This window comes from Sphaeramia orbicularis, chromosome 19, assembly GCF_902148855.1.
Source record: "Sphaeramia orbicularis chromosome 19, fSphaOr1.1, whole genome shotgun sequence".
NCBI classification, from domain to species: Eukaryota; Metazoa; Chordata; class Actinopteri; order Kurtiformes; family Apogonidae; genus Sphaeramia; species Sphaeramia orbicularis.
Genome location: NC_043975.1, coordinates 13,682,810 through 13,709,985, shown reverse-complemented (window position 1 = coordinate 13,709,985; position 27,176 = coordinate 13,682,810). Strand labels below are relative to the sequence as shown.

At 33.4% G+C, this 27,176-nt stretch overlaps 1 protein-coding gene across 4 annotated transcripts in view; it reads right to left on the bottom strand.

Annotated features, from left to right (window-relative positions):
• LOC115410373 (calcium-activated potassium channel subunit alpha-1-like) overlaps positions 1-27,176 on the bottom strand; it is a 283,875-nt gene that overhangs the window by 255,557 nt on the left and 1,142 nt on the right. The window lies entirely within an intron of this gene.

Sequence of the window (27,176 nt, the reverse complement as noted above, 5' to 3'; positions counted from 1 at the left end):
CAAAAAATCATGATATATCGTGATATATTGTATCGTGATCCTAGTATTGTGATTTGTATTGTATCGCCAGATTCTTGCCGATACACAGCCCTACTTCTACCGAATTCATTGTCAACTCTTAAGAACTGATTTGGATCAATTTAATCGAGTCGTTGTTGCAGCATTACTATATTATGACATATCATATATTATGATTACTATATTTGTTATTTTTGTTTTGTATCCCAGACCCCTGTTAGAAAACAAACACCTGAATTCAACGTGTCCCAATACTTTTGTCCATATAGTGTCCTTAGATGTAAGTCTGTTTGCGCCAGGCTTGATTTCTACGTAATAAAAATAGACGAAATACATTTTTAATAGCAGCAGACGGGAGAAAAGTAGATGTCGTCATTTTCGCGTCTGCTTTTTGTCACTTTGATCAATCGTCTCAGTGTCCAAATTTAGGTTTCTCTATCTAGGCCTAAACCCACTCGTCCTGCCATCCGAGGTCATCGATCACCAACGGGAGCCTATTCTCAGGACTCGCCATCATCATCATCACTATTATCATCATCATCATCATCATCATCATCTCTCAAAGGCTCGGCATGTTAAATTAAAAAAAAAGAACATGTGGCTCGTGACACGATTTCTGCCAAAGTGGATGAATTATTAAAAAACACATTAATATAAGATGACATCAATGATGAAGCAGTGGAGCGAGAACCTCCTGATGTATTAACGTTTCATAACGCAGACCTATAGGACTGGATCTGCCTCGGAGACGATGAACCGACGCTACGTAGCCTCTAATACTATCCGGCCAATTAATCACTGAATAAATAAAATGTAGAAGTACGTGGACGCAGACTTTTAACTGCAGTAATCAGAGCTCAGGTTATCAATTCAGCAGCTACGACTGGACTCAATGTGCTGTTATGAATGAAATTCTCGCCTTTTGACGAACATGATTAACATTTAAAATAGTTTTGACAGTGTGTGTGAAATATAAAGCAAAGAAACTGATCCCATTAAAGAGGATCCAGTAACTGGGTGCTGGTCTACAGTTGTTTTTATTACACATTCATGGACTTAGGTTTCACTCCAGGGAGGATTATTAGAAATTTTACGCATCAGAGAGTTCATTTTATGGATTTTCATGGAACGATTCGTGCCTTTTCTGCCTCATTTATGATGGAAATGTGTTTGTTTATGTAAAATCCAAGAAATTCAGAATATAAAGAAGCACTAAACAGTCAAATATTCTGAATCTGGTTTTATATACAGGGTGTTCAAGAGGAATACATAGATTTTTCTTTTATGTTTTTATCAGTGGGACAAATGCATGTAACTGAAATGTTCTTAAATTTGGAGAACATGCATCTAGTACCAATGTGGACATAAAGGATGTCTGCAACAACTGGTCAGATTTGGTTTGGTTTAGAGAAAATGCAAATGTATTTTTGGAAACTGGAAACCTTAAAATTATGTTGTTTTTTAAAGTTAAAACAATTATATTTGGAAAGTTTGAAAAATGATAAGAAGAAAGTCATTAAATAAAGTAAAAGCAAAGTTTGAGAAAATGTATGAAAATTAATTTGGGGGTTTTGTTGGAAGGAAGGAAGTAAGGAAGGAAGGAAGGAAGGAAAGAAAGAAAGAAAGAAAGAGCGAGCAACAGAAAGTGAAAGAAAGCAAAAGAGAGAAAGAAAGAGGGAGAATAAAACAAAGAAAGAGAATGAAACAAAGAAAGAAAGAAAGAAAGAAAGAGGGAGGGAGGGCAAAAAAGAAAGAGCAAAAGACAGAAAGAAAGAAAAGAAAGAAAGAAAGAAAGAAAGAAAGAAAGAACGAGAGAGCGAGCAACAGAAGGTGAAAGAAAGCGAAAGAGAGGAAGAAAGAGGGAGTAAAAGAAAGAAAGAAAGAGAACGAGAGCAAAATAAAAAGAGAAAGAGAGCAAAAAAGAAAGAGAGCAGAAGAAAGAAAGAAAGAGAGAGAGTGAAAGAAAGTGAAAGTGAGAAAAAGGAGAGTAAAAGAAGGAAAGAAAGAAAGAAAGAAAGAAAGAAAGAGAGAGCGAAAGAAAGTGAAAGTGAAAGAGAGAAAAAAGGGAGAGTAAAAGAAGGAAAGAAAGAAAGAAAGAAAGAAAGAAAGAAAGAAGAGACAATAAACTAAGTTCTAATCTTCATAGGGTTGTAGGTCATGTTCTGGTTATATACACTCCTGTATTCAGGAGGTTCATTCATTCATTCATTATTATTTTTTGCTCAGGTCTTGCATTGGCGACAGAACAGTGGGACTGTTGTGTCAGATCTCCTCTGCACATGCACACATCCTCAACGCTGTGTTTGTTTCATATTTGTTAATAATGTGACACTTCTTAGGCAGATCCACATGTTTTCCACTGTCTGGTATACACAGTTGTTAAATAAATGAGAAGCTACTGCACGGTCACCATGGTCTACTCAAAGTTTTGACTCGGTCCAAAACAATTTCTCACCAAACGCTAAAGACACACTCAACAGTTTCATCGATCTCCTAATGATCTCTCAACAGTCTTTGAGTGAACACCAAATTTTTCCACCCCTAAGGTGGAAATGGTCGAGAGATCACTGAGGGAATGGGTATGACTATCCTGATGACACCCTCTGCCAGAGATCCGACTGACCACACAGTTTAAAGTGTGTGTGTGTGTGTGTGTATGTGTGTGTGTGTGTGTGTGTGTGTGTGTGTGTGTGTGTGTGTGTGTGTGTGGGTGGGTGGGGGGGGGGGCATTTTTGATCGCTCAGTGGTCACCCAACAAACCCTTAGAGTTAAAGAAGCAGTTTCAGCTCAAACATTTTAAATCCCTGCAGGAATTATTTCATCAAAAATAATATGTATGTGATTGGTTAAACTCAGATGAGGACTGTTTGTGGTCACACTGTGTAGAGACAGAGGAAATATGAGCTAATGAACACATTCACAACATATACTTTGTAATATTTCCATTAAATACTGTAAGAAGGTTTGAGAAAAACAAATCCAAAAACAACAAGAGTCCTAACCAAAGCTGACGTTAATGAACCGACTAAACTCACAGGCCTTAAGTTTAGACATTTGGTGGACTTAAATTCACACAATAACAAATAAAACACCAGGTCATGTGTTTGAGTGAATCAGGATGAACTAGCATTTTTGATAGGCCTGTAACGTACACGTACCGAACCGAACTGTTTCGGTACACACCTGTTCGGTTCGGTACACAGCTGTACCGAAACGGCACAGCATGTTGAGAAAAAGAAAAAGGAACAAAAGACGTCGTTCAATGCGGAACTTTGAATCCGCACAAGTTCCACACGGACATATGGAACTAGCGCACAATGAGTTGAAATATGAAATAGCTGCTTCCATAAGGTTAAAAAAAACAACAGATATGATGTGAACCTGAAGGGAAGAGACTGAAGACCCTCCACCATCAGTCCAGTCCAGTTTGGATCAGTTCAGGTTCAGGTGAAAGACAACAATGAGGAAAGAGACGCTGGTAAGACGGACGTTGTTTGGCCCCTAGGAACTACGGTAGTTCTAAAACAGTGGTTCTTAACCTGGGTTCGATCGAACCCTAGGGGTTCGGTGAGTCAGTCTCAGGGGTTCGGCGGAGGTCAAGACACACACTCGACTCATTAGTCAGGTGTGTGTGTCGGGCTAGGTCCGTGTATGTAAACAAACGGCTTCGGAGACTCTTTCTCTGATTGACATCCAATATACGCGGTGTATTGTTGTTGCTTATAGCACTACAACACATGTATAATCTCTTCCACTTGACGATGTGACGATGAATTATTTGAGTATTTTCCACATCGTTGTTATGACTTTTGCTACTTCCTGTTAACCACGGAGGCAGCCATGTGTAGCATTTGTTTACATTTCTCGGTCACTGCACTGGTCAGTTACAATCATGTGACGACCGATGCACCGTCGCGGATGGAGAAATCGTATTACGCTAAAGCCGAGCTTGTGCCGTAATAAAACAATGATCACAAAAATACTGAAGGAGTATAAAGAGAACTTTTTTTTTGATACACTACATGCAATTATCATTTTTGGTAGTATTAAAAAAGGTCATGTCTTTGTGAAAAGGTATGTAATTTGTTGTGAGTTCATGCACTGTATTGGTTTTGTTCTTTGAACACAGTGATGTTAATGCACGGTTCATTTTGTGCACCAGTAAAACATATACCTGTGTCTTGAATTTGAAAAAAATCATATTTTATTTTTTAATAAAGAAGGGTTCGGTGAATGCACATATGAAACTGGTGGGGTTCAGTACCTCCAACAAGGTTAAGAACCACTGTTCTAAAACTCTGACACTAGCGCTCTCTCTCTCTCTCTCTCTCACTCACTCACGCTGTATATTAGAGGAATAGAACCCGGGAGTTGAAAGGATGTACACTTTCGTTTCACGCCAGTGTTAGTTATTATGTTAGTTATGGACCGAACCCCCACGTACAACCCCCCCCCCACCCCCACCTCCGACACAAAAAAAAAAAAAAGAAATCCCCCTCTCTGTGTTTTTGACAAATTCCCCCCCCACACACACATGTACACAAAGTGGCCTAACCTGTTTATCTGTCCTAAAATAAATAATTAGGTTAATTTATTTGTCAGTGTTGCTCTTCAGTTTGTTTTAACAGAATACCAGTTTGCTCTCTTGTTAATGTTGCACTTCATGTGGAATTTTTTTGTTGTTGTTGTTGTTATTTTAAAGCAGAATGTGAACTGACAGAAATGTGATTAGATTTTTGCTGTTTGTTCAAAACTCCCTTTGAGGGAAAAGTGCAATACTAATGTTTAAAATACATTTAGAAATATTTTATTTTCTATTTGATTTATAGCAGTAGAATTATATTATTCCTGTTTTTCTATATTCTATTGTCTCCAAAAATTGGTGGAAGAATGTTCAAAAATTCATAAACGCATTAAAGTCATTTTGAGGGGTTTTCTTTCTTCCCGTACCGAACCAAAAAAAAAAACGAACCGTGGCTTTCAAAACCGAAAATGTACCGAACCGAAAATTTTGTGTACCGTTACAGGCCTAATTTTTGAGAAATCATGCAAAATAAAAGGATTTTAACAAATGCTGAGTAAAAATACACATAATTTTAGAATAATAAACGGAAAATAATTGAAAACAAATAGATCAGGAATGGATTAAAAGGGGGGGAAAAGGTAATTAATGGTAGAGTTAAAAATGGGTTTTGCCATTACCTGCAAATAACTGTACATTGTATATGCAGAAATCTGTCGTGCAACACTTGTTTTTGTTTTTTTAGTGTTTTGGCATTCCGGAAGCATCAGCCCTCCCACTGTGGACATGTTAAACATTTGTGTTAATCTGAGACCTGTTGGATCCCAGATGGTGCAACGACAGCCAAGCTCCAACATGCTGCTTATATTATGCAATATGAGCGGCTAATACTGTCCTCGCTGATCACACAGACGGTTACGCAGGCATTTACAGGCGATCTGCAGACTTTCTATTAACAGGAGACTCAACGGGAAGGTTTAACAGGAAAACTCATTAACTCGTTGGTATTTTCAGCCAATTGGAGAGCTGTATTCACGGTCACATGATTAGGTTTGAGCTAATATTCACCGCTTCAGCCCTGTTTTGACTTTTTTTTTTTTTTAATTCATCTTTTTTTGAGCAATATAACAGTACATACATAGAGGTGGAATTACGGTACATACGTTATACATTGGCTTTTATATTATTTTTTCCACAAGGCCCTCCAAGGGAAAAAGAACATTAAAACAAAGTCTCTATGCAAAAAAACAACAACAAAAAAAACAATTAAGTAAGTACAAATAGTGACAAATATGTGATATACAAAAATAATAATAACTGAGCCGACAGAAAATAGGAAAGAGAGAATAAATAAATTAACCCTTTCATGCACAGTGGTCACTCCAGTGGTCAGTTCTTCTCCAGCTGTTCTCTTGTATATTCATGGGTTTGGTTGTTTTAGTTCCATATCAGCCAACACAGTGGACACTAATGCACCATCCCATAATGTTACACTGACATTCAGACCATTACTGTAACGTTGCTCTTCTAGATAAACCTGATCTGCACTAACGTGTTTGAGTGGAACTCAATTGCTAATTGTTATTAGACTGTAATTAACAGTTTTCTGGAAAAAAAAAAGTTTTTGTTTTTGTTTTGTTTTGGTTTTTTTGCATCTCCTCCTGAGACCCAGTAATGCATTTTGTCCTCTGTAGGGGACAAAAGTTTGACAGTTTAACTTAAAAAATACTGTCCATTACAAAGGACATTCCATCAAAAAAATCAATCAATAAATAAAAATAATTTTAAAAATGTATCTGAAAAAACTGTTGCATTATGCAGTTTCCAGTCAAGACAAATTTTTTAATGTATAAAAGCTAAAATTGTCAATATCCTGGATCTCAGGAGGATTTTATCTCCATGAAATGAGTAATAACTAATATTAGAGTATGATAAAATGTGAGAAGACATTAGCAATTTAGCAACTAGCGGCATTAAAAATGTTTTTATTTCATAGTTTTCACACAGTTTATCACTTTCTGATGATTTTTTTAAATAAATGTTTCTTTGCTTCAAAACTTAAACGCATGGTGTCCAGCTGAGTGGACATTTTTGTAACTCCATGAAAAATAGGTTCATTAACCCTTTCATGCATGAATTATGAGAAACTTAATCAAGATTTTTTTTTCCTGAGTGTTTTTATTCCTCTTTAGGCATGAAAAAAAAACAAAAAACAATGTGATTGAATTTTTTTTTTAAAAATCAACCTGTTTTTCATGGAGTTACAAAAATGTCCACCCAGCTACACCATGAATTTTATTCTTGAAGCAAAGAAACATGTATTTAAAACCCAATATCATACAGTGATATGAAAACAGTGAAATGAAACCATGTTTAATGCAGCTAATCTGATGTTTTCTCACATTTTAACATATTCTAAACTAGTTATTACTCACTTCATGGAGATAATATGCAAAAAATAAATATTAACAATTGATTTCCACTCAAGAACCAATCAAGAACAGCAAAGCTACAATAATGGTATGAATTGCAGTTTATGAGATGATGCATAAGTGTCCACTGTGTTGGTTGATATGGAACTAAAACAATAAAACCCATGAATATACAAGAGTAAAGCTGTAGAGTAACTGTCCACTGTAGCGACCACTTTGCATGAAAGGGTTAAAAAAAAATAATCAATTGCATTGTTTTGATGAGATAGATGAAGTTGTGAAAAGAAAAAAAAAAGATACCAAACATGGGTTAATAAACATTTCATTATATAGTATATAAAGGCAAAATCAGAAGTACTCAAAATAGGCTCAGACCCCTAAGGGTTAAAAATTGGGCATGAAACTGATTTTAGTAAAAAAAAAAAAAAAAAAAAAAAAAACATTATGCATTTGAAGTCAAGGAGAGAAATTATTATTTGGAGGTTTTTTTGTGTCTCATAAATCAGAAATTTTACTTATGTTAGAAAAATACTTTGTCACCACAATAACACTACAACAGGACAAAGAAAAACCAACATTTTAAAAGCCTGATGTGCTTCATTGTGGACATGATACACACATTTTTCTTTTTCAAGTTTTCAGACAGCTGTAATTTTGCAAATCTGCAACTGTGGATCTTTGTTTGTAGAAGTTAAAAACACTGTGTACGTCCGAATAACACCTGAAAATTTCAAGCAACTATCATGAATAGCTAAAAAATAAAGACTTATTGAATTTATTTTTCACTGCATCACTCATTTTTGCTGTAAAATCATCATCATCATGCCCCATTTTCAAAGCCTCAAATTTCAAAAAAGTAATGAAGATATAACAATGAAATTTTCTACAGTGTTCACTAGGATTAATAACATTATTTTCTGAGAATAGGCTAATTTTCAGGTGTTATTCGGACGTACACAGTGTTTTGAATAGGGCGGTGGTAGCTAGCGCGTTCTAGATTTATGCTGGGGAGAGCTGACTTTTGGGAAAATATGTTAGTCCAAATTTTATAAGTACTGACACAAAAACAGTTTGGAAAATACATTCTTTAAAGGGTTAAAGTCTTTGAAAAGGTTCGTTAAGCATGTTTGTGTTATTTATGCAATAAATTATAGAAATTTTTCAAATCGGATTTTATATTTTTTGTGTGTTTTCTGTCTTTTTGTGTTGATATAGTAGGTTAAAGTGAAAAAATAATGGGCAGATGAGATAGATGAAGCTGTAAAAAGAAAAAAAAAAACACACCAAATATGGGTATAGTAAACATATCATTATATAGTATATAAAGGCAAAATCAAAAGTACTCAAAATAGGCTCAGACCCCTAAGGGTTAAAAATTGGGCATGAAACTGATTTTAGTAAAAAAAAAAAAAAAAAAAAACATTATGCATTTGAAGTTAAGGAGAGAAATTATTATTTGGAGGCTTTTTTTGTGTGTCTCATGAATCAGAAATTTTACTTATGTTAGAAAAATACTTTGTCACCACAATAACACTACAACAGGACAAAGAAAAACCAACATTTTAAAAGCCTGATGTGCTTCATTGTGGACATGATACACACATTTTTCTTTTTTAAGTTTTCAGACAGCTGTAATTTTGCAAATCTGCAACTGTGGATCTTTGTTTGTAGAAGTTAAAAACACTGTGTACGTCCGAATAACACCTGAAAATTTCAAGCAGCTATCATGAATAGCTAAAAACTAAAGACTTATTGAATTTATTTTTTACTGCGTCACTCGTTTTTGCTGTAAAATCATCATCATGCCCCATTTTCAAAGCCTCAAATCTCAAAAAAAATAATGAAGATATAACAATGAAATTTTCTACAGTGTTCACTAGGATTAATAACATTATTTTCTGAGAATAGGCTAATTTTCAGGTGTTATTCGGACGTACACAGTGTTTTGAATAGGGCGGTGGTAGCTAGCGCGTTCTAGATTTATGCTGGGGAGAGCTGACTTTTGGGAAAATATGTTAGTCCAAATTTTATAAGTACTGACATAAAAACAGTTTGGAAAATACATTCTTTAAAGGGTTAAAGTCTTTGAAAAGGTTCGTTAAGCATGTTTGTGTTATTTATGTAATAAATTATAGAAATTTTTCAAATCGGATTTTATATTTTTTGTGTGTTTTCTGTCTTTTTGTGTTGATATAGTAGGTTAAAGTGAAAAAATAATAGGCAGATGAGATAGATGAAGCTGTAAAAAGAAAAAAAAAAACATACCAAACATGGGTATAGTAAACATATCATTATATAGTATATAAAGGCAAAATCAAAAGTTCTCAAAATAGGCTCAGACCCCTAAGGGTTAAAAATTGGGCATGAAACTGATTATAGTAAAAAAAAAAAAAAAAAAAAAACATTATGCATTTGAAGTTAAGGAGAGAAATTATTATTTGGAGGCTTTTTTTTTATGTCTCATAAATCAGAAATTTTACTTATGTTAGAAAAATACTTTGTCACCACAATAACACTACAACAGGACAAAGAAAAACCAACATTTTAAAAGCCTGATGTGCTTCATTGTGGACATGATACACACATTTTTCTTTTTTAAGTTTTCAGACAGCTGTAATTTTGCAAATCTGCAACTGTGGATCTTTGTTTGTAGAAGTTAAAAACACTGTGTACGTCCGAATAACACCTGAAAATTTCAAGCAGCTATCATGAATAGCTAAAAACTAAAGACTTATTGAATTTATTTTTCACTGCATCACTCATTTTTGCTGTAAAATCATCATCATCATGCCCCATTTTCAAAGCCTCAAATTTCAAAAAAGTAATGAAGATATAACAATGAAATTTTCTACAGTGTTCACTAAGATTAATAACATTATTTTCTGAGAATAGGCTAATTTTCAGGTGTTATTCGGACGTACACAGTGTTTTGAATAGGGCGGTGGTAGCTAGCGCGTTCTAGATTTATGCTGGGGAGAGCTGACTTTTGGGAAAATATGTTAGTCCAAATTTTATAAGTACTGACACAAAAACAGTTTGGAAAATACATTCTTTAAAGGGTTAAAGTCTTTGAAAAGGTTTGTTAAGCATGTTTGTGTTATTTATGTAATAAATTATAGAAATTTTTCAAATCGGATTTTATATTTTTTGTGTGTTTTCTGTCTTTTTGTGTTGATATAGTAGGTTAAAGTGAAAAAATAATAGGCAGATGAGATAGATGAAGCTGTAAAAAGAAAAAAAAAAACACACCAAATATGGGTATAGTAAACATATCATTATATAGTATATAAAGGCAAAATCAAAAGTTCTCAAAATAGGCTCAGACCCCTAAGGGTTAAAAATTGGGCATGAAACTGATTTTAGTAAAAAAAAAAACAAAACAAAACATTATGCATTTGAAGTTAAGGAGAGAAATTATTATTTGGAGGCTTTTTTTTTGTGTCTCATGAATCAGAAATTTTACTTATGTTAGAAAAATACTTTGTCACCACAATAACACTACAACAGGACAAAGAAAAACCAACATTTTAAAAGCCTGATGTGCTTCATTGTGGACATGATACACACATTTTTCTTTTTCAAGTTTTCAGACAGCTGTAATTTTGCAAATCTGCAACTGTGGATCTTTGTTTGTAGAAGTTAAAAACACTGTGTACGTCTGAATAACACCTGAAAATTTCAAGCAACTATCATGAATAGCTAAAAAATAAAGACTTATTGAATTTATTTTTCACTGCATCACTCATTTTTGCTGTAAAATCATCATCATCATGCCCCATTTTCAAAGCCTCAAATTTCAAAAAAGTAATGAAGATATAACAATGAAATTTTCTACAGTGTTCACTAGGATTAATAACATTATTTTCTGAGAATAGGCTAATTTTCAGGTGTTATTCGGACGTACACAGTGTTTTGAATAGGGCGGTGGTAGCTAGCGCGTTCTAGATTTATGCTGGGGAGAGCTGACTTTTGGGAAAATATGTTAGTCCAAATTTTATAAGTACTGACACAAAAACAGTTTGGAAAATACATTCTTTAAAGGGTTAAAGTCTTTGAAAAGGTTTGTTAAGCATGTTTGTGTTATTTATGTAATAAATTATAGAAATTTTTCAAATCGGATTTTATATTTTTTGTGTGTTTTCTGTCTTTTTGTGTTGATATAGTAGGTTAAAGTGAAAAAATAATAGGCAGATGAGATAGATGAAGCTGTAAAAAGAAAAAAAAAAAACACACCAAATATGGGTATAGTAAACATATCATTATATAGTATATAAAGGCAAAATCAAAAGTTCTCAAAATAGGCTCAGACCCCTAAGGGTTAAAAATTGGGCATGAAACTGATTTTAGTAAAAAAAAAACAAAACAAAACATTATGCATTTGAAGTTAAGGAGAGAAATTATTATTTGGAGGCTTTTTTTTTGTGTCTCATGAATCAGAAATTTTACTTATGTTAGAAAAATACTTTGTCACCACAATAACACTACAACAGGACAAAGAAAAACCAACATTTTAAAAGCCTGATGTGCTTCATTGTGGACATGATACACACATTTTTCTTTTTCAAGTTTTCAGACAGCTGTAATTTTGCAAATCTGCAACTGTGGATCTTTGTTTGTAGAAGTTAAAAACACTGTGTACGTCTGAATAACACCTGAAAATTTCAAGCAACTATCATGAATAGCTAAAAAATAAAGACTTATTGAATTTATTTTTCACTGCATCACTCATTTTTGCTGTAAAATCATCATCATCATGCCCCATTTTCAAAGCCTCAAATTTCAAAAAAGTAATGAAGATATAACAATGAAATTTTCTACAGTGTTCACTAGGATTAATAACATTATTTTCTGAGAATAGGCTAATTTTCAGGTGTTATTCGGACGTACACAGTGTTTTGAATAGGGCGGTGGTAGCTAGCGCGTTCTAGATTTATGCTGGGGAGAGCTGACTTTTGGGAAAATATGTTAGTCCAAATTTTATAAGTACTGACACAAAAACAGTTTGGAAAATACATTCTTTAAAGGGTTAAAGTCTTTGAAAAGGTTTGTTAAGCATGTTTGTGTTATTTATGTAATAAATTATAGAAATTTTTCAAATCGGATTTTATATTTTTTGTGTGTTTTCTGTCTTTTTGTGTTGATATAGTAGGTTAAAGTGAAAAAATAATAGGCAGATGAGATAGATGAAGCTGTAAAAAGAAAAAAAAAAAACACACCAAATATGGGTATAGTAAACATATCATTATATAGTATATAAAGGCAAAATCAAAAGTTCTCAAAATAGGCTCAGACCCCTAAGGGTTAAAAATTGGGCATGAAACTGATTTTAGTAAAAAAAAAACAAAACAAAACATTATGCATTTGAAGTTAAGGAGAGAAATTATTATTTGGAGGCTTTTTTTTTGTGTCTCATGAATCAGAAATTTTACTTATGTTAGAAAAATACTTTGTCACCACAATAACACTACAACAGGACAAAGAAAAACCAACATTTTAAAAGCCTGATGTGCTTCATTGTGGACATGATACACACATTTTTCTTTTTCAAGTTTTCAGACAGCTGTAATTTTGCAAATCTGCAACTGTGGATCTTTGTTTGTAGAAGTTAAAAACACTGTGTACGTCTGAATAACACCTGAAAATTTCAAGCAACTATCATGAATAGCTAAAAAATAAAGACTTATTGAATTTATTTTTCACTGCATCACTCATTTTTGCTGTAAAATCATCATCATCATGCCCCATTTTCAAAGCCTCAAATTTCAAAAAAGTAATGAAGATATAACAATGAAATTTTCTACAGTGTTCACTAGGATTAATAACATTATTTTCTGAGAATAGGCTAATTTTCAGGTGTTATTCGGACGTACACAGTGTTTTGAATAGGGCGGTGGTAGCTAGCGCGTTCTAGATTTATGCTGGGGAGAGCTGACTTTTGGGAAAATATGTTAGTCCAAATTTTATAAGTACTGACACAAAAACAGTTTGGAAAATACATTCTTTAAAGGGTTAAAGTCTTTGAAAAGGTTTGTTAAGCATGTTTGTGTTATTTATGTAATAAATTATAGAAATTTTTCAAATCGGATTTTATATTTTTTGTGTGTTTTCTGTCTTTTTGTGTTGATATAGTAGGTTAAAGTGAAAAAATAATAGGCAGATGAGATAGATGAAGCTGTAAAAAGAAAAAAAAAACACACCAAATATGGGTATAGTAAACATATCATTATATAGTATATAAAGGCAAAATCAAAAGTTCTCAAAATAGGCTCAGACCCCTAAGGGTTAAAAATTGGGCATGAAACTGATTTTAGTAAAAAAAAAAAAAAACATTATGCATTTGAAGTTAAGGAGAGAAATTATTATTTGGAGGTTTTTTTGTGTCTCATAAATCAGAAATTTTACTTATGTTAGAAAAATACTTTGTCACCACAATAACACTACAACAGGACAAAGAAAAACCAACATTTTAAAAGCCTGATGTGCTTCATTGTGGACATGATACACACATTTTTCTTTTTTAAGTTTTCAGACAGCTGTAATTTTGCAAATCTGCAACTGTGGATCTTTGTTTGTAGAAGTTAAAAACACTGTGTACGTCTGAATAACACCTAAAAATTTCAAGCAACTATCATGAATAGCTAAAAACTAAAGACTTACTGAATTTATTTTTTACTGCGTCACTCGTTTTTGCTGTAAAATCATCATCATGCCCCATTTTCAAAGCCTCAAATCTCAAAAAAAATAATGAAGATATAACAATGAAATTTTCTACAGTGTTCACTAGGATTAATAACATTATTTTCTGAGAATGTGATAATTTTCAGGTGTTATTCAGACGTACACAGTGTTTTGAATAGGGTGGTGGTAGCTAGTGTGTTCTAGATTTATGCTGGGGAGAGCTGACTTTTGGGAAAATATGTTAGTCCATATTTTATAAGTACTGACATAAAAACAGTTTGGAAAAATCATTCTTTAAAATTTAAACAACAGTTAATATATTAATACTGTATCTAGGGACTGAAGCTAGTAAACGCGTCGTTCCTGTTTTTAACTTCATTTCCCGCAGCGTGGTACTGCTGTCAATAGTCTCCTGATGTCCTCCCTCTGGTGACTGCTTAGAAATGTGAATTAAATCAGTCCTTCCTGACTTAAAAAAAAAGGGAATTAAAGAAAAAAGATATTGAATGTGGAGATGGGAGTAGTCCTCAACTGTAGGTACCAAATTGGTCGTTAAAAACGTCTCAGTTTCTCAGCTCTGTACAGATATACACACAGACAGACGCTCTGAGACCTTCCAGTATTATAATATAGAACCCTTTTATGCATGAATTATGAGAACCATAATCAAGATTTTTTTTCCCTGAGTGTTTTTATTCCTCTTAAAATAAACAAAAAAACAACGCGACTGAATTTTTTTATGAACCTATTTTTCATGGCGTTACAAAAATGTCCACTCAGCTGGACACCACGCATTTGATTTTAGAAGCAAAGAATGGATTTACTGATATACTCTGTGTGAACTATGAAATAAAAACATTTTTAAAGCTGCTAATCTGATGTTTTCTCACATTTTAACATAGTCTAATACTAGTTATTAATCACTTCATGGAGATGATATGGAGAAAAAAAAACCAAATTATTGTTTAAAAAAACAAAAACAATAATAACAATTAGATTTTTTTTTACGTTCAAACATGTTACTGCAGATCAGGTTTATCTAGAACAGAAACGTTACAGTAATGTTATGAATTGCAGTGTATGGGATGATGCATAAGTGTCCTCTGTGTTGGCTGATATGGAATTAAAACAATAAAACACATGAATATATAAGAGAACACCTTTGAACAGCTGTCCACTGTAGTGACCACGATGCATTAAAGGGTTAAACAGCTAAATTCAACTAGTATTGGAACTGAAAACAGCTCTGACATAAGTAAATACACATTATATTAAAAAGAATATACGACATAAATGTAAACTTTAATAGAAACTATATAGACCCGAATAAAGAGCTTTTAAAGGACAGTGGTCTGAAGTGTTCCATTTGATTTATTACAGATTATTGTGTGATTTGTAGGTTCCCGTAGCCTCTCCAGATATAAAATAAAAAATAAAATAAAACCCCTCCTTGACTCCGGCTCTGAAACATGACTGAGAAGCTTCCGTCACTCATCATTCTCCCATTGTAACTACGGTGCCACTTCCAACAAACACCATTTCTTGTCTTTTTCCAGACAGATAATAGCCACCATTCATCAGAAACCGTCCAAACATCGACTTCTATCGATTTCCATCAGGCCGAGGGAAGGCGGCGGCGGCGCTGACTCATGGAGCCGACAGAAGGGAACGGGACAGCGAACGCCTCACAGAGGGGAAAACAAACTAAAAATCAGAACAGGAGGAAACGGATTATCAACTTCCATCTCTGAACAAAGCCCCATGTTTGGGCTGCTAATGACATGCACAGACCGGGAGGGGGTGGGAGGTGTTCCTCCAACACAACCTGCCACATCTCTCTGCCTAGACAACTGCATAACAGAGGGAGATTTACTCTTATAATAAAATCCTTTGCTTGCTAGTTGCTTAGCAACCGAAACACTGATTCATATGGCACATACGGTACGCGCCTGACGCTGCATTTCTGACACTTTGGAGGAAGGTGAACCTCAGATAAGACAAAAAAAAAAGAGAGAGAGAGAGAGAGAGAGAGAAAGAGAGAGCGAGAGGAAGCAGGAGTTCTGAAATGAATGCCAGCGGAGCAAAAGGCAGAGAATCAGAGATAAGAAGTGAAAGGATGACCCGTCTCTTCAGGCCCACTCCCACAGAGATGACACAACAGGTTGGTGGAGCTCAGCAGCTTCACAAAAACACACTTCCACTGCTGTAGGAACCAGGACTGCTCTCTTCTGCTCACACACAAACAGCCGGCGTGTCCGTTTCACCACAATATTAATGCGGCTTTTACTACAAACTTGATATATTTCCACCCTGACGACGTTCAGCAGCAACAAAGTGGGATGAAAGCAATAAAATAACACCGCTGCAGGACGGGCTGTGGAGGAGGAAGCACTAAAAACAGACAGATTTGATGCTGGATATAAAACCGGCACGCTTCTATCTGTTATCTAGTTTGTAAAATGAAGCCAAAAACACCCCGATGCGCCTTTAAAAGTACATCTGCTTCCATCCGTCTTCAGTGTCTTGTTAATGGTTGAGCAGTAGAGCTGCAACAATTAGAGGCAGAATGTGATCAATACTGAAATATCAATACTTCTGATGTCACTGGTTCCTGTTCTGAAATTGATCCTGGTATTAAAAGATGGAACCCAAACAGAGTCAGAAGGGGTGTTTTAATAATCAGCTAAGCACGTAAAAGAAAGAAAAGACAGTATCAGCGAGATCTAAATCATATCTGTGGTTTAGTGAAATGAAGATGGTTAGGGATTAAAGAAGAAAGAAAGAAAGAATGTTTGTGATGCTGTATAATTGAATGTCATTTAAATAAATTGTTTAATCTATAAGCATCAGAGTTGTATCAGTGATTAACTTTAGGGTCTAAGGCTGAGATAAGACACACAACACAGTTAAGGTAAGTATTTTGACTGTGGTTCGAGATTTACATACAGTTTTAGGTAAAATCATGCAGGTTAAAGCCTGTGAAGATTTATTTCCTGATGTTAAATGGAATATACTGGGATGTTATGTGAATAAAAACAACTATTTTAACTGGAGGGTGACAGAAATCATGTCAATTTTCTTATTATTTAGTGTCAAAAATAATTAAATTGATCAAAAATATGTAAAATGTGCTTATTTGTTGATTGTTTAAGCAATGATTTTCATTATATATGACTAATTAAAGTCTAATCTACTTGAGCTTTAACCTTTGAATTTCACAAAACTCATGCATATCAATATCTATATAGTTTCACATAATTTTGATGTAAAATTTGACTTTTTAAAGCTGAAGCGTTTGACAGTTTTTTTAGAATTGCCAGGCAACAATTTCTCAATCTTTCAACATAAATATTTACCTTAACACAACACAGTAAAGGTAAGTATTTTGACTGTGGTTCGTGGTTTACATATAGTTTTAGGGTAAAATCGCACAGGTTAAAGCTTGAGAAGACTTATTTCCTGATATTAAAATGGAATATACTGGGATGTTATGTGAATAAAAACACCTATTTTACCTGCAGGGTGATGGAAATCATGTCAATTTTCTTATTATTTAGTGTCAAAATACTTAAGTGATCAAAAATATGTGAATGTGCTTGTTTGTTGATTGTTTAAGCAGTGATTTTCACTATATATGACTAATTAAAGTCTATGCTACTTGAGCTTTAACCTTTGAATTTCACAAAATTCATGCATAAAAGCAAAAATTTCTAATAACCTTTCAGCATAAATACTTACCTTAACACAACACAGTTAAAGTAAGTATTCTGACTGTTATTCACGGTTTACATACAGTTTTAGGGTAAAATCGCACAGGTTAAAGCTTGTAAAGACTTATTTCCTGATATTAAAATGGAATATACTGGGATGTTATGTGAATAAAAACACCTATTTTAACTGCAGGGTGATGGAAATCATGTCAATTTTCTTATTATTTATTGTCAAAATACTTAAGTGATCAAAATATGTAAATGTGCTTGTTTCTTGATTGTTTAAGCAGTGATTTTCATTATATATGACTAATTAAAGTCTCTTCCACTTGAACTTTAACCTTTGAATTTCACAAAATTCATGCATGAAAGCAAAAATTTCTCAATTACCTTTCAGTGTAAATACTTACCTTAACACAACACAACACAGTTAAGGTAAGTATTTTGACTGTGATTCATGGTTTACATTGTTTTTGGGGTAAAATTGTGCAGGTTAAAGCTTGTGAAGACTTATTTCCTGATATTAAAATGGAATATACTGGGATGTTATGTGAATAAAAACACCTATTTTACCTGCAGGGTGATGGAAATCATGTCAATTTTCTTATTATTTAGTGTCAAAATACTTAAGTGATCAAAAATATGTGAATGTGCTTGTTTGTTGATTGTTTAAGCAGTGATTTTCACTATATATGACTAATTAAAGTCTATGCTACATGAGCTTTAACCTTTGAATTTCACAAAATTCATGCATAAAAGCAAAAATTTCTAATAACCTTTCAGCATAAATACTTACCTTAACACAACACAGTTAAAGTAAGTATTCTGACTGTTATTCACGGTTTACATACAGTTTTAGGGTAAAATCGCACAGGTTAAAGCTTGTAAAGACTTATTTCCTGATATTAAAATGGAATATACTGGGATGTTATGTGAATAAAAACACCTATTTTAACTGCAGGGTGATGGAAATCATGTCAATTTTCTTATTATTTATTGTCAAAATACTTAAGTGATCAAAATATGTAAATGTGCTTGTTTCTTGATTGTTTAAGCAGTGATTTTCATTATATATGACTAATTAAAGTCTATTCCACTTGAGCTTTAACCTTTGAATTTCACAAAATTCATGCATGAAAGCAAAAATTTCTCAATTACCTTTCAGTGTAAATACTTACCTTAACACAACACAACACAGTTAAGGTAAGTATTTTGACTGTGATTCATGGTTTACATTGTTTTTGGGGTAAAATTGTGCAGGCTAAAGCTTGTGAAGACTTATTTCCTGATGTTAAATAGAGTATACTGGGATGTTATGTGAATAAAAACAACTATTTTAATTGGAGAGTGACAGAAATCATGTCAATTTTCTGATTATTTATTGTTAAAATACTTAAATGATCAAAAATATGTAAATGTGCTTGTTTGTTGATTGTTTAAGCAGTGATTTTCATTATATATGACTAATTAAAGTCTAATCTATTCTAGCTTTAACCCTTGAATTTCATAAAACTCACACATATTGATATATATACAGTTTCACACTGTTTTAATGTAAAATCTGACTTTAAAGTTGTAGTGTTTGCGACAATGTCGGACATCTGCATCTAGTCCTTATGTTTTCAGGTCATAGTTTTCAGGTTGTCTAATTACTGGGGTTTTCAGACAGGTAGGAGGGTTAAAAACATGAATGACAGCTGTTATTACCAAACAAACTACAAAAAAAAGTCAAAAGTAGGGTTTTGTCGGTGTCACAGAACAATGAAATGGTATAACATCTCAAGAAATGGAGCTAAAAACTGACCATTGATAAGCAATACATAAACATAAATAAATAAATAAATAAATGAATGAAAAGTAATATGTGTAGAGATATGTGCATGTGTGTCATCACTTTTCAGATTCTGTCAGATACAACCTATCACGATTCCAGTTGTCTTTGATTGGAAAAGTAGCTTCACTTACCCACAAAGCCATAAAATGACGTCAAGTTCATCTGTATTTATATTTAGAGTTTTGATTTGGACTGAGAGGAGAGAGCTGCAAAGGGAAGGTCAGTATTTTCTAGCATGTAAATGGAACTACTGTGCTGTTCTTCTGTTTAAAATTGTTAAGATTGTTGATATTTGTATTATTATGCATGTTTTGCTTGTTCGCATATATGTTAAATTTCATTGCGTGTTCAGAATAAATCACTAAATCGCTAATAAACAGAATTTGTGACGTGGTGTGACAGCATTTTGGAGGTTACCAAGATCTATTATTGAACTTTCTCAATTGTATTGTGGAACCCGGAATCCACGACTTTAGACTTTTACTAGAAAATGAACCAGAATTCAACAGTTTAGTTTTTGAAACGAACATAAAGACGTAAACAGCCACAGGTACCAACAGCATCCACTGATCTAAAAAGTTTAATAACTTTTCAGCCACTAACCCTATCAATACATGTAAATAACTGGTATAAAATGCAGTTTGTCATCTTTTCACGTAATCAGATATGACCCATTTGGACGTTCAGAGGCTTCGTAGTTACCGTGGAAACACAGTCTAACCTTCTACAACATTGATTCACTAATAAAACCCATGGAGTTGAGATAAATGACAGCGGATGCAGATGCTTGTTTTTACATTCAGTTGATATAATCTGCCTCAAAGGTCCGTTTTTCTTCAGTTTTCTCTGTTTTAATATATAAACCTTTGAATGTACTGTGGGCTGTCATGAACAACTACATGATCAGTGAAGTAAATATAAGAAAATACCTGTTTAATGCAAAATACAGAGAATAATGTCTGAAATATGGTGACAAATCACTCAGAAAATGTTGCATATAAACTGACATGAAAACAGGTCTAGGTTTTTAATTAGCGTCTCTGGTTTGTGCAGGCTCTGGTACTTTTTGTGCTGCAATCTAATTTTTATTCATTACAGTATTTTTAGGATGTTTTATAAAATGACTGGAGGGCTTTTTAAATCATTGATGGAACAAAAATGCCAAGTATTAGCAGGTTCCTTTTTCTCCTTTTTCTTCTTTTTAAATCATAAATAAATAAAAATGTTCCTGGATTTTGGGCTGAAACTCACACAAAACAAGTCAGTTTCAGAGTTTACTTCTGGTTCTTTTGGACTATTGCGACGTGACCTTGACACATTTTTACCCAGATGAATCGTAAAGGTAATTGATGGTGAAGGAGTTTTTCTGGCTGGAACTAATCAGACTAAGGTGATAATAGAGACATCTCCTCCAAAAGGTCAACTCCACCCTGCATGGAGCCTTCGCCATCTTCCCTCTGTGCTCATCTTAGAGATAAATGTACAAACGGCGGGTAAAGAGATGAATAACCCCCTCAGAGGCACCTTTATCAGGCGCTCCATCTTTGGCCTCCAGTGTAAGAGGAAGGATATAAACCCCAACCTGTTTAAAAAAAAATAGGACCAATGGCCCTGGAAGGCAAACACGTAATATTTTATTGAAAATTCCCAACTCAAAATTTTTGAAAATTGTGAACAAACTTTGTAGACACTGTCCCAAAGGAGCTACATAAAAAATTTAAATGAATCCGACCAGTAGTTTTGGAGAAAATTGTTGAAATCTAGTCATTGGTGACCTTGAGTTTGACCCTTCATGGTCACTCAAGGTCAAAGGTCATGGACCCAAATGAAAGTCCACAAATGACTTCCTATCAGTGCTCAATAGTAACTATACTGATATCTGTTACGATTTCCTTACCATAAGCCATCAAAATATGATAAGGCAAATTTTTTAATATTTCAAAAATTTTGAAAAAAAAAAAAATTCAAAATCAGAATTTCTGAAAAATGTTAAATAACTTTGTAGACATTGCCCTAAAGAAGCTGCATAAAATTTTTAAATGAATGTGACAAGTAGTTTCATCTGAGGTGTGTGAAGAAATTGCTAATGAAGACAACGACAAAGACGACAACGAAGAAGACAATGACGAAGAAGACGATGACAAAGACGACAACAAAGATGACGACTACGAAATTTGATGACAAGGACAATGACAAAGACGGTGACGATAAAGATGAAAACCAAGATGATGACGACGAAGTTTGATGACAAAGACGATGACGACAAAGACGATAACAAAGATGACGACAATGAAGTTTGATGACAAAGATGACGACAAAGACGATGACGACAAAGACGACAACAAAGATGACGGCTACGAAGTTCGATGACGACAACAAAGACGAAGGCGACGACAAAGATGAAGACGATGACAAAGATAGACACAGCGCCTTCAAAATAGCTCATTGCCTGTGAACTAACTGTAAACTAACTTTGCAGACATTGCCCTAAAGAGGCTAAATAAAAATTTTGAAATTAATCCCACCAGTAGTTCTGGAGTAGAAAACTGTTAAAATCTAGACATTGGTGACCTTGACTTCGACCCTTCAAGGTCACTCACGGTCCGAAATCATAGACCCAAAGGAAAGTCAATATATGACCTCCTATCAGTACTCAACAGTAACTATATTGATATTTCTAACCATTTCAAGGCAAATTTTTTATATTCCAAAAAATTTGTCAAAAATACAAAAATCTAAATTTCTGAAAACTGTGAACTAACTTTGTAGACATTGTCCCAAGGAATACATATAAAATGTGTAACATTTGAAATAAATCCGACCAGTAGTTTTGTCGAAGAACATGTTTGAAGAAATTGCTAATGAAGACGATGATGACGATGAAGATGACGCTTTCACAACAGCTCATTTCCTATTGGTCGATGAGCTAAACAAACACAGCATCGGTCTGAAAAGGACAATGGAGCCTAATTCTGCATCCAGACTCAGACAGATGGTGCCGAATCTGAAAACACAGTGACAGTCGGCCTTAAATGTTATGAAAAATTATTTGTAGGGATTACACGTTGGTGTGAGCGTTAGCCTCCACACAACCTCAGACCCACAGCGTCGGTGAGAGGAAAGTCTGCGAAGGTTTGATGCAGAACGAAGCAGCTGGTGACGACGTGTCCCAGACAGGAAAAACCGACGCCGACTTTTGGAAATGAATCAGACGAACGGGGCTGCGTGTGTCGACCCGAGGGCCGAAACGAAGCGGAATATGTGAAGAAAACAACATTAAACATTTAGTGTGGTCATGTGAGGGTGGTCATGGATGAGCTGAACAGGACCACGATAGGAAACAGGTCTGGGCTGGGGTTTTCAGAATTTAGTTTATGACCTGAGTTTCCAAATTCGAAAAATAAAATAACTGGAATCAAAGGGTGAAGTCGATTTGGGGGATTTTAGCCACACATACTTCGCTGAAACATAAATATCACTGCGAGTTTGGGATTTTAAAGGTTTAATTTGTAATTTTACTGATTTTAGTTGCTCTTTTATTCAACTGTTTTTACGTTTATTCCAACTTATTTCACAACTCTATAACAGTGGTAACTTATTGTAGCATGTTTCATGTTCTGTCTATGTTTATTTTTATCTTATATTATTATTTTCTTAAGGGTTCTCGATGTATTTTCAAGGCCTTTAATAAATAAATGATGATAATGATTAATTGTAGATGTTTACAATTTTTTAAAGCACATTATTGACCCTAAGTTATCTCCATATTGATTGGTAATTAAAATTTTATATCGTTATTTTTACTATGGGTTCTCCTCTGTGCGTTTTCAGCTGGCTTTAATAAATAAATAAATAATGATGAAGATGATAGTAGATGTTTATACTTTTTAAAGCACATTATTGACCATAAGTTATCACCATATTGGTTAATAATTAAAATTTTATGTTGTTATTTTTCATAGGGTTTCCATCAATATGTTTTCCACCTAATAAATAAATAAATAAATAAATAAATAAATAAATAAATAAATAAGTAAATGATGATGAGGATGATGGTGATGATAGTAAATGATGCACTTTTTAAAGTGCATTAATGATGACCATAAGTTATCTCCATATTGATTAATTCTAAAAATGTTATGTTGTTATTTTTCTTAGGGTTTTCCTCGATGTGTTTTCCTCTGGCTTTAATAAATTAATAAGTGATGATGATAGTTGATGTTTCTTTTCATGTTTTAAAGCACATTATTGGCCATAAGTTATCTCAATATTGATTGGTACTTAAAATTTTCTGTCATTATTTTTACTATGGGTTCCCCTCTATGTGTTTCCCACTGGCTTTAATAAATAAATAAATAAATGAGGATGGTGATGATGATGATGATAGTAGATGTTTATTTTGATGTTTTAATGCACATTATTGACCATAAGTTATCTCCATATTGATTAATAATGAAAATTTTATGTCATTATTTTTGCTTAGGGTTCCCCTCTATGTGTTTTCTGAGGGTTTAAACACATAAATGATCATTTGAAGTAGAAATTGAGCAAAAAGTCATCTCGATATTGACTAATAATTCAAGTTTTTACCTTAAAAATGATCTTAAATTATTTGGATGATTTTTGGAAGACCTGCTTAATTTTAATCTTTGCAACTCATGCAAAATCAAGAGTGAGTTGAGACTTTTGTGTGTGAATCTAAACATGTGGTACAACCTGATGCATGTATGTGGGTTTAAAGACCTTTAACAGTCATTGTAAGTAGGAGAATATTAAATATTTGTGATTTCCCTTTAAAAATACTTTTCATTAACTTTAAAAAGATGCTTAAATCATTGTTTTACACTTTCTGATGGAACTTTCTTTGGAAGTTTTTACTTCAAATTATAAGTTTTCACTTTAAGGTTATAGTTTATAAGCCATTTAAGATTTATTTTACATGCAGGAACAGCAGTTTAATAAAAAAAAAAAAAGTAAATCTGAAAGCCATCTACACTTAACCCATAAAGACCCAAACAACCACCGGTGACAAACCATCCACTGATCTAAACTGTTAAATAACTTTTGATCCACTAACCCAATCAATACATGTAAATAATTCGTGTAAAATGCAGTTTATCATGTTTTCATGGTCATCAGATATGACCCATTTGGACGTTCAGAGGCTCCATAGTTACCATGGAAACAGTGTCATCTTCTACAACATTCATTCACCCACCAGTAAAACCCATGGAGTTCGATCAATGACAGTGGATGGACACACTGGGTTTATGTTCAATTAATGATATATTTTACTGAAAAAGTAGCTAACTTTTTTCTTCATTTTTCTGTTTTGATATAATTAACTTTGACTTTACTCTGAGATTTCATGAACATCTACATGTTCTGTGAATTAAATATAGGAAAACACATGATTTACACCAAAAAATATAAAATACAGATAATATTATAATATAATAATATTATATAATAGATAATATTATTTTTAAAAATTGGTGATAAATCAGTTAACCCATAAAGACCCAAACATCCACTGGTGACCAATATCACTTACTGACATAGAAAGTTTAATACCTGTTGATTCATTAATCCTATCAATACATGTAAATAATTGGTGTAAAATGCAGTTTAACTTTTTATGGTCACCAGATATGACCCATTTGGACATTCAGAGGCTCTATAGTTACCATGGAAACAAGTCATCTTCTACAACATTGATTCACCAGTAAAACCCATGCAGTTGGATCAATGACAGTGGATGGACACACTTGTTTTTACGCTCAGTTAAGGATATCTTAGCTGAAAAAGTAACTTTTCTTCAGTTTTTTTGTTTTTCATATAATGACCCTCAAGTTTACTCTGATCTTTAATGAACATCTACATGATCAGTAAATTAAATATAGAAAAACAGATGATTGACACTGAAAAAACACAAAATACAGAGGATAAAATTATAACAAATGGTGATAAATCAATTAAGAATAATTAACCCATAAAGACCCAAACATCCACCAGCAACCAAAACTATCTACTGAAAACTACTGATCCATTAATCCCATCAATACATGTAAATAATTGGTGTAAAATGCAGTTTTTCATCTTTTCATGGTCATCAGATATGACCCATTGGGATGTTCAGAGGCTCAGTAGTTACCGTGGAAACACTGTCATCTTCTACAACATTATTTCACCAGTAAAACCCATGGAGTTGAATCAATGACAGTGGATGGAGACACTTGTTTTTATGCTAAGTTAAGGATATCTTAGCTGAAAAAGTAACTTTTCTTCAGTTTTGTCTGTTTTTCATATAATAACCCTCAACTTTAATCTGATCTCTAAAGAACATCTACATGATCAGTAAATTAAATATATAAAAATAGATGATTTACACTGAAAAACACAAAATACAAAGGATAATATTATAATAAATGGTGATAAATCAATTAAGAATGATTAACCCATAAAGACCCAAACATCCACCAGCAACCAAAACTATCTACTGATAACTTCTGATCCATTAATTCTATCAATACATGTAAATAATTGGTGTAAAGTGCAGCTCTTTATCTTTTCATGGTCATCAGATATGACCCATTTGGACATTAGTTACCATGGAAACACTCTCATCTTCTACAACATTAATTCACCAGTAAAACCCATGCAGTTGGATCAATGACAGTAAATGGACACACTTGTTTTTATCCTCAGTTATTGATATCTTAGCTGAAAAAGTCAATTTTCTTCAGTTTTGTCTGTTTTTCATGTCATAACCCTCAACTTTCATCTGACCTTTAGTGAACATCTATATGATCAGTGAATTAAATATAGAAAAACATGATTTACACTGAAAAAACACAAAATACAGAGGATAAAATTATAATAAATGGTGATAAATCAATTAAGAATGACTAACCCATAAAGACCCAAACATCCACCAGCAACCAAAACTATCTACTGAAAACTACTGATCCACTAATTCTATCAATACATGTAAATAATTGGTGTAAAATGAAGTTTTTTATCTTTTCATGGTCATCAGATATGACCCATTTGGACGTTCAGAGGCTCCGTAGTTACCGTGGAAACACTGTCATCTTCTACAACATTAATTCACCAGTAAAACCCATGCAGTTGAATCAATGACAGTGGATGGAAGAACTTGTTTTTATGTTCAGTTATTGATATATTTTACGGAAAAAGTTACTTTTTCATCAGTTTTCTTTGTTTTTCATATAATAACCCTCAACTTTACTCTGATCTTTAATGAACATCTACATGATCAGTGAATTAAATATAGAAAAATAGATGATTTACACTGAAAAACACAAAATACAAAGGATAATATTATAATAAATGGTGATAAATCAATTAAGAATGATTAACCCATAAAGACCCAAACATCCACCAGCAACCAAAACTATCTACTGATAACTTCTGATCCATTAATTCTATCAATACATGTAAATAATTGGTGTAAAGTGCAGCTCTTTATCTTTTCATGGTCATCAGATATGACCCATTTGGACATTAGTTACCATGGAAACACTCATCTTCTACAACATTGATTCACCAGTAAAACCCATGGAGATGGATGGACACACTTGCTTTTTTTGTTCAGTTATTGATATCTTAGCTGAAAAAGTCACTTTTTCTTCAGTTTTGTCTGTTTTCATATAATAACCCTCAACTTTAATCTGATCTTTCAAGAGCATCTACATGACCAGTGAATTAAATATAGAAAAATACACTGAAAAAAATGCAAAATAAGGAAGATAATATTAGAATAAATGGTTATAAATCACTTAAATATAGAGAAAAATGAATTTAGGAAGTGCCACAGAAGCAGCACTGGGTCTTTATGGGTTAAACTGGTTTAATAAGTACTTTTCTAACTGGAACCAGTCCACAGTAAACTCAAACAGGTGTCAGCTCTAGACCTTACTCTAGCCCATGAAGTCAAACCACTGGTATCTGTGTGTTCC